This window comes from Cibotium barometz, chromosome 44 (genome assembly GCF_041138505.1).
Source record: "Cibotium barometz isolate CiBa-2024 chromosome 44, ASM4113850v1, whole genome shotgun sequence".
Classification (NCBI taxonomy): Eukaryota; Viridiplantae; Streptophyta; class Polypodiopsida; order Cyatheales; family Cibotiaceae; genus Cibotium; species Cibotium barometz.
The window spans coordinates 856992-865740 of record NC_141089.1 but is presented as its reverse complement, the minus strand read 5'-3'; positions in this window follow the sequence as shown (position 1 = coordinate 865740).

Genomic DNA, 8749 nt, shown 5'->3' with positions numbered 1-8749 from the left:
CGAATGATGAGGGAAAAAAGGGAAGAATTCTGAGAGAAGACCATGATAGCCTAATAGCTAGAGATTCAGGGTTTATAAAAACCTATATGTCTATGAAGAAAAGCTTCTTCTGGCCAAGACTCAAAAAGGATGTACTTGATCATGTGCAAAAATATTGAATGTGTCAAAGAGTCAACGCAGAGAGAGTCAAGATGCCAGGGAAACTGCAACCTCTAGACATTCCACAGATGAAGTGGGAATGTATCAGTATGGACTTTGTCACTGGATTACCTTCTGTACAATCAGGTTACAACTCCATTTTTGTGGTAGTTGATAGGCTAACCAAAGTTATCCATCTGATTCCAGTGAAAGAAACATACTCCGCAGAGTGGATGTTGCCAGGGTTTTCCTTAAAGAGATCTTTAGATTACATGGCTTACCCAAGAGGATAGTAAGTGATAGAGATCCCAAATTCACATCGAAATTCTTAACTGCATTCTTCGAAGCAGTAGAAACTTTCTTGGATCTCAGCACAGCCTATCACCCTGAAACAGATGGCTAGACTGAAAGCGTGAACCAGGTAATTGAAGATATCCTTCAGTCATGTTGTGGGGTAGGGAACCCAAAAACTGGTTAAGCCATTTGCATCTGGTCGAATTTCCTTACAATGCTTCTTATCATTGAAGCATTGGGATGAGTCCTTTCAAAGCTTTGTATGGACAAGATTGCCTTACACCGTTGACTTGGTCTGACGACCCATTGGTCACACTCGAAATGTCCAAACAAATGCTTGATGACATGGACTAGCAGATGCAATCAATCTGTAAAGATATAAAGGTAGCCCAAGACAGGCAAAAGCAGTATGCTGATAAAAAGAGATCAGAGAGAGAGTTTGAAGAATCAGATATGGTCTTCATTTGAGTATGACCAAAAAGAAGTTCCTTATCCTTAGGGAAGTACAAGAAGCTCTCTCCCAGGTATTGTGGGCCTTATGCTGTTATAAAGAAAGTGGGCGATCTAGCCTACAAACTTCTTCTGCCTCCTCATCTCAAGGTACATGATGTATTCCACGTGAGTTTTCTTAAGAAGTGTGTACCCAGCCCGAGTCATGTATTTGACAATGAACAATTAATCTCTCCAACTCAAGGCCAAATGGTACTCCAACCTGAGGAAATCCTTGACGTTTGGGAGAAGATTCTCAGGAGCAGAGTCCTCAGAGAATTCTTAGTAAAGTGGAAGTTCTTCCCTCTAGAAGATGCCACCTGGGAGAAAGAAGACGAGTTGGTGAAGGATTACCCCCACTTTGCCAGATGAGAACATCTCGCATTTTTTAAGCGTGGGAGAGGATGTAAGATTCCTCCTCTGCCTGAATAATGAATAAGCCTTTACCTCATTGCCTTGTTTCTGATTACAAGAAAATATTATTTTTTCTTATTTTGGCCTAGTGAGATAAAAATTTCTAGAGAGTGGTAAATCAATATTGAGATATTTTTGGATATATAAATTCTAAAAATATCAAAAATATATTTTTCTTAAACAAAAAATCAAAATAAAATTTCCAAGGTACAATTAGAATTAATTAAAAATGATTTAAAAGACCTTAACCTAAGGGTCAAGATTTTTAAAAATTTTGGATTATGCTCCAATTAAGGTTCCTATGGACCAATAAGATTAATCCAAGTGTTGGGATGAGATAAATCCAATGAATAAAAGAAAAAACCCAAAAATGAGTAAATGCCCACATAAGATGAAGAGTTGACTGAGTACAAGATTTATTAGTTAAAAATTATGAAATATTAATTTAAAAAATGAGATATTTTGGAGTAATCATTCATTTTTGACACCTTGGTAAGGAAAAGGGAAGCCTTCAAGGCGGCACCTATTTCACATGTGCGGAGGAGTTTTAAACTAAAAAATAATAAGATATTTTTATCTCTCCTCTCTCCTGGATCAAACCAAATCAAAAAGGGAGCCAAACTGGTCTAAATCTTGTCCAAATTCAACCAAACTAAAGCTAGAAATCTCTAGAACTTAGTTGGAGTCAATTAGTGGCCTCCCTCACCTATAAATAGACCCTCATTCTTTTGTATTCTCATGTGTGAACTAAACTATGCCAATATTACTCTAAAATAAGCATATTTTCTATTATCCTCTAATAATTCTCTCTACAAATTGAAGAGATTGGAGCTTCTCTCTCTCTTCAACCTTCCTTGGAGTCCTTATCAACATACTGAACCAATTGATTGGTTGGGGGGCTCTCCATAGACTAAAGAATCAAGCAAATTAAGAGGTAAAGTGTGGTTTATGGTCTTTTTTCTTAATCTCAAAATGTTTCTCACTTCTCAACCCCTCTCAAGCTTGAGAAGCATTCAATTGAATGGCTTTTTTATGCAATTGGATCTCTCTAATGAATTTTAGTGATAAATCTTATAAAGTTTCCATTTATGCTTAAATTAAAATATTTTTTAAGCATATCTCTCTCTCTCTCCCCCCCAAAGAATGGTCATTCTTATGACCTATTCTATATTCAAATGATGCTTCTCATGAAGCAATTCTCAAATCTAAAAGTAATTTCTATGCTTGTCAAATTAGAGACCAAAGAAGTGGCTTTTTAATGCTTTTAAGCTATTTAAATTATGAAAAACTTAGGAATCAAGTCCATAATTGGATATTGATCCTAATGATAGTTATTCTATCATATTATATTACTAAAACCTTATGCTTTCAAAATTATTGAAACATTATCAGTAATAGCAGTGGAGCTATGGCAAAATTTCTGAAAAATTAACACATAAATCATTTTTGTACATCATATGAAAAGAGGACTTCCTACCATATTCTAGGATTAATCATCCTAGATTAATTGAATAATTCTCATCATAACCATGGAAAATTTGATTTTTATGTTTATACATAAATAGTTATTTAGAAAAAAGGAAATTTCTAATAATTCATTTTTATGATAAAAGAGAAATTTCCATGATAATAGAAATCCATGTATTCCAATGAGGAAAGAGAAAAATTTGGAATACCAAAATAATGGATATTTTATTTAAAAATTAAAGAAGAAATTTATTTAAATTTCTTTTTGCATAGATAAATTTAAATGATGAAAAAGGAATTCCCACCATAATTGGAATTCAACCATTTAAATGAGAAAAATGGAATTTTTAGTGTAAAGGAATTAATGGAGATTTTTATTTAACTTTTAAGTGAAAATTTAGTTAAATTTACCTTTTTGCATAGATAAATTTAAATGATAAAAGAGGAATTCCCACCATAATTGGAATTCAACCATTTAAATAATAAAATTAGAATTTCTAGTGTAAAAAGGAATTAATAGAGATTTTTATTTAATTTTTAAGAGAAAATTTAGTTAAATTTATCTTCTTGCATTAATAAATTTAAATGATGAAAGAGAAATTTCCTCCATATTTGGAATTAAATCATTTGAATGAGAAAAGTGGAATTTCTAGCTTAATGAAATTAATGGATATTTTTATATGTAATTTTTAAGAAGAATTTTAGATAGATTTAATTTATGGTAAAAGAGGAATTCCCATGATAATTGGATTGCACTCATTAAATGAGAAAAAGAGGGATTTTAAGTTTATTTAAGAAAATAGGTATTAGTATTTAGTTAAAAGATGGATTTTTATGATATTTAAGAAAAGATGGATTTGAATTAAATCATCTTAGTGTCAAAAGATGAATTTCCACCATAATTCTACCTAATGAATTAAGGTCAAGAAATTATGTGGCATAAGGAATATCTTTGGATATTCTAATTGAGAAAATCACTAAATTGATATTTACCCAAAACTAGATGTTTATCTGAAGGGAATCCTTGTTCGAACTAAAACAAATGAATTTGGTTAGGACTACGAAAGGGACGGACTAAAACAAATGAATTTGGTTAGGACTAAAACAAATGAATTTGGTTAGGACTACGAAAGGGACAGACAGTAAACCTACTTGTCCATCTCTCGATGTGAATCAAGCAAAAAACTTCATGACCAATTCCAGTTCCTAAATACAAAGAATAGACTACCGGAACTAAATTAGTTTTTCCTTTGACCAAACTCACCAAGAATCTAGTTGGACAAACACATAAAATGGGTAGATTACCCTCATGAGAGATCAAGGATCCTCATTTATGAAACTAGGAATTATGGAAAAAGGGGTTTTTGGAACCAATCTCAAACTGGAGTTTACTTGTAGTGGAACCTTTGTTTTTTATTTAAAGGACTGTTTTACACCAGAATGCTAGAGAAAGCATTTGGCATGTGTTTTTACTAAGTGGAGGATCGTTGGAACAACTGGCAGCAGCCAGCGGGGAGTCGTCAAGGGACGTTGCTCGTAGCAAAGCTTGCAGAGGTCTTGACCAGCCTCGGTACGGTTAAAATGGTGTGCTTTCGGTACGATGGGCGAGGATCGATGAAGCGTCCCCTGAGTGAAGTGCTAAGTGGCAATTTCATATTGGTGGGTGTATACATGGTATGCCTACCTTAATTTTTGCATGTGGCTAGGGGACTTGGGAACTCTTTTCCTCGGTACCAAGGCAAAAACATAATCAAATCTTTATAAATGAATCCCACCAATACAGTGGTCGGGTGGTTGGCTAACCCATGGGCCAGATGGGATTAAGCTGGATCGGAGGATTCCTGTGAAACAACTAGATACGATTAGTTACGTTAATTAAATTAAATCCTGAGAAGACCTTGTTCTGTGGGAGGGGATCAATGGCTGTGCCTTGTAAATGGGAAAAAAAGCGATGATTCCATGGACCAAGTGCAAGTCTCTTCTTGATATGACCATGTGACTTCAGGTTTGGTCAGATCAGTTTAACTAGTTAAGACTTTGATTTGTTAGAGTAATTCTCCCGTTAGAAGATTTTCCCAGGGTGGAATCGCCCATGTCTTCGGGGCGAGGGGAGTTTTTTTGGACTCGATTTTAGAGGAACCGTCGGGCTAGCCTCTCGTTCGGACATCTGCAGGGGTAAGGCCCCGAGTGTGGATCCCCACCCCCGCGTGGGACGCTGACGCTACTTCCCTCATCGGAACTCCCGGAGGGGGCATCCCACAGCTGGTATCAAAGCTTTGTTAAAAGCTAATAAGGACAAATGAATTCTTATCAAAAATAAAAACTCAAAAAAAAGCATTTTCATATTGTATTTTCATTCTGTAACCTTCAATAATGAAGAAATTTTAATCAAAGAAATTGTTTTTATAGATGGAAGTTCCATACTTATCTGGTGTTCCTGACCTCACCCAATCACAAGACATGATTGCGTTCACCTTCGAGCATCTCATCTCTTTCGCTACAACTTGAACGAGCCGAGCAAGACTCGCACGCCATTTGGAGGATCTATATTTTCCTAACCGAGAAGAGAGATGACAACACAAGTGGTTTGCAGGGCAGTATGTCCACGCCTCTTGTGACCAGCATGCAATGCTGAGGCAGAACCTCTCATTGGCCATGATTCTGATGAAGTTGAAAGTGATGCATGGTGTCATTTTATATCACTCCAGGCCTCGAAATTTCATACTTTCCTACCAAATCTACAGACTCCTTAGTCGCTTTATTCCTAATAAGGAGAAGATAATAGCTCCCTTGGAAGTAAGGGAACATTTGTATCAGGGCATGTCTATAGCCCAATACTGTCATCTTATGTGTCTCCCGTGGAGATTTTGATTTCTGGAGCCGAGTTGCTCTATGTACATATTGCAACCTTTCTATAAATAAAGGAATGTTTGGTGAAAAAATTTCCTATTATATAAGTGATTGTTTATGGACGAACTGACAAAGCAAAATCTGTTAACTGGACATATGTCATAGATCTCCAATAAGATCATTTATCTTGTTTAAGAAATTACTTTTCGAACCTCTTAAGTCTTAGGATCTCAAGGACGATATCAAAATAAAAAATTAATAATATATCATTTTTGGCAGAATCATGAGACGAGGAAACCGTGGCCGCCGTCAGCCAGACCCTCTCTCTAAAGATGAAGAGATTGACCCCGACGTTCACAAGGCTCTTCACAAAACTCAGCCACCAGGATGTTGAGACTCAAGCTCGATGTCAGCTTGTGCCAGCTACATTATGTGCTGGCATGTTAGGTAGTAACATGTGTGAGACATAAATGACCGTGTCCAGTTGGTCATAGTGTGTGGACATTAGCTAGGGTTTGCAGTGTGTGGACACAACACATGTAGTGTGTTGTAGATTATGGAATATGGCTTTATGCATTGTGTGAGAAGGGAGATGGCTTACCTCTATGGTTAGGGTTTGCATAATACATTAGGGTTTGCTCCTGTGTGTGTGTCTCCTCTCCCTCTACCTATTTTTCATCATGGTGTCAAAGCCTGGTGCTCTCTATTAGGGTTTATGAGTGAGTGTGAGAGAAGAGGGAGAAGAAGCTGTGAAGCTTGCCATTGGAGCTATAAATCTTGGAGCACACCGATTTTCATCAAATCTGAGAGCTTGGCCTACCGGGTAAGGACTACTAGATATCCTTGAGCGGAATTCAGGTGCAAAAACACAAACAACAATAGATTTGAGTTGCCCAAAGCAAAGGAAAAATTTTGTTTTGCAAGCTTTCCATTGAAGCTTGAGTGTGGTGAATGTATGAGGCAAATAGTTGCAAATCTGACAAAGAATCATGTATCTAACAAATGGGAATGTATTGGCAACTCATGTGCAAGCCCTACATTGAATTTGGAGAAAAGTTGATGCATATTAGTGGGTGAGAATTCACTGTTTTGAAGCCCTCACAAAAACAGAGAAGTGAGATCCATTGTTGATGATGAAATTGGAGCTGGCCTCTTGCAAAAATCAAGCAATTGGATTGTGCACATGCCTTGGAGTGTTGGGTAACTATATATGCCTTCAATTACCATTACAAACTCACCAAATCTCTCCTACAGTAGACGATGCAAACAATAGTGTAGAAACAAAGCAGTTTTTTCTATATCTTGCAAAGTGGAGGCCAAATTCTACTTTGGTGATTGATTAAACCCAAAATTTGCTTAGAAAATTTGTGGTGCACACACCTAAGAAGGTTGCTATGTGGTTGGTTGGAACAATTATGCATTATGGAGCTGATTAAACAGACTGTCGATAGTGATTAGTGAAATAGAGGGTCATTAATCCGCTAATTATTCTCTCAACTTAAACAATTGGTCTAATGTCTTTTACATGGAGTTAGTAGACATCATTGCTAAGCTAATGAATGCCTGGTCTCTCAATTTGGATATAAGAATCAAAGGAATTAGAGCACTTTTACTATTGGTTTTACTAGTTTTTCTCAAAACACAGAGACTCAAAACAGAGAAGGGGATTTGATATTTTGGTATGTACGCACCTTGGTTGGTGTTGATATGCAACATTGAGCTTGTTTAGGTGTCAATGCAAGTTATCCACACTTGATTGAACCACTACATTACAATTTGAAGCCTTGGAAAGTGCACCAAAATAGGGTACTTTGGACTCCATATGCAAGTTCAATTTGAATGCAATCAGTTTGATTTTCTACATCAACAGTGAAGTTCGTTGAGTACTTTGGAGTATCTGGAACAGTTATTAGAGTGTGGTTGAGCTGAGGAAGGCTCGTTTATAGAATTGGATGTGTGCAAAAGGTGCATTTGCATTGAGCAAATATGTCAGACAACCTAGTACGGATTGTGGGTGAGAATTTGGATAGAAAGAACTTCCAGGCATGGAAGTACAGGATTAAAAGCTTTCTGAAGGGAAAAGGATTTTGGAACCTTGTTATAGGTACGGAGCCAAAACCAAAACTACCTCGAGATAACCTACACAACAACATGTTGTAGCTCATAAGCAATGGTCAGAGAGAGCATATAAAGTTTTTCATTACTTGTCTATATGTATCTCAGATGCTATACTCATACATATACATGATGATGCTAAGAATCCCAAGAATGCATGGGATACGTTGGTAAAGTTGTTTGATACAGATACTAGTGCTCGTAAGTCTCAGTTGAGATAATAGATTCATAATGTGAAGCGGAAAGGAAGGAGCATCCATGATTATGTACAAGAGATAAAGAAGTATGCAGATGCATTGGCAACTATCAATGCCCCCATGCCTGATGATGATTTGGTAGTAGACATTACCTTGCGTGGTCTTGGCAAGGAGTACAAGTCTTTTAATACATCTATTTCTGTTCAGAGTACAGGTTTACCAGATTTTGATGAGTTGTTTTCACTCTTTCTTGTTGAGGAAATCAAACTCAGTGACTCTTTTCATGATGCATCTACTAGCCATGATGATAATGGCAGAAATCAGACTTTATATTCACAAAGGGGATTTAGAGGCAAAGGGAGATTTGCATCACGAGGTCATGGTAATGGTCATGGATGACAGGATAGGTCACCCATAACAGAATTTTCAGCCTACATATGGTGCTAGAGGTGGTCGTGGATGTACACCTCAGAGAGGCAAAGGTAATCCTCATGGAAGAGGACGTTGGCAAGGTCAACAAGCATCTATACAAAATGAGGAATGCAATTACTGTGGGAAATTTGGTCATATGGCATGTGATTGTTTTTGCAAACAAAATGATTTGAGAGGGGGTAGAGCACAACATGGTGGACATTATGCACAACGTGGTGGAAATTATGCAAATGGTGAAAATTTTGCATCAACAGTAATGATAGTAGTGCAAATCACTTGTTTGCCAATGAAACATGTCGTGGGATCTATGATGACAAATGGTGACAGTGACTCTGGAGCATCAAACCATATGA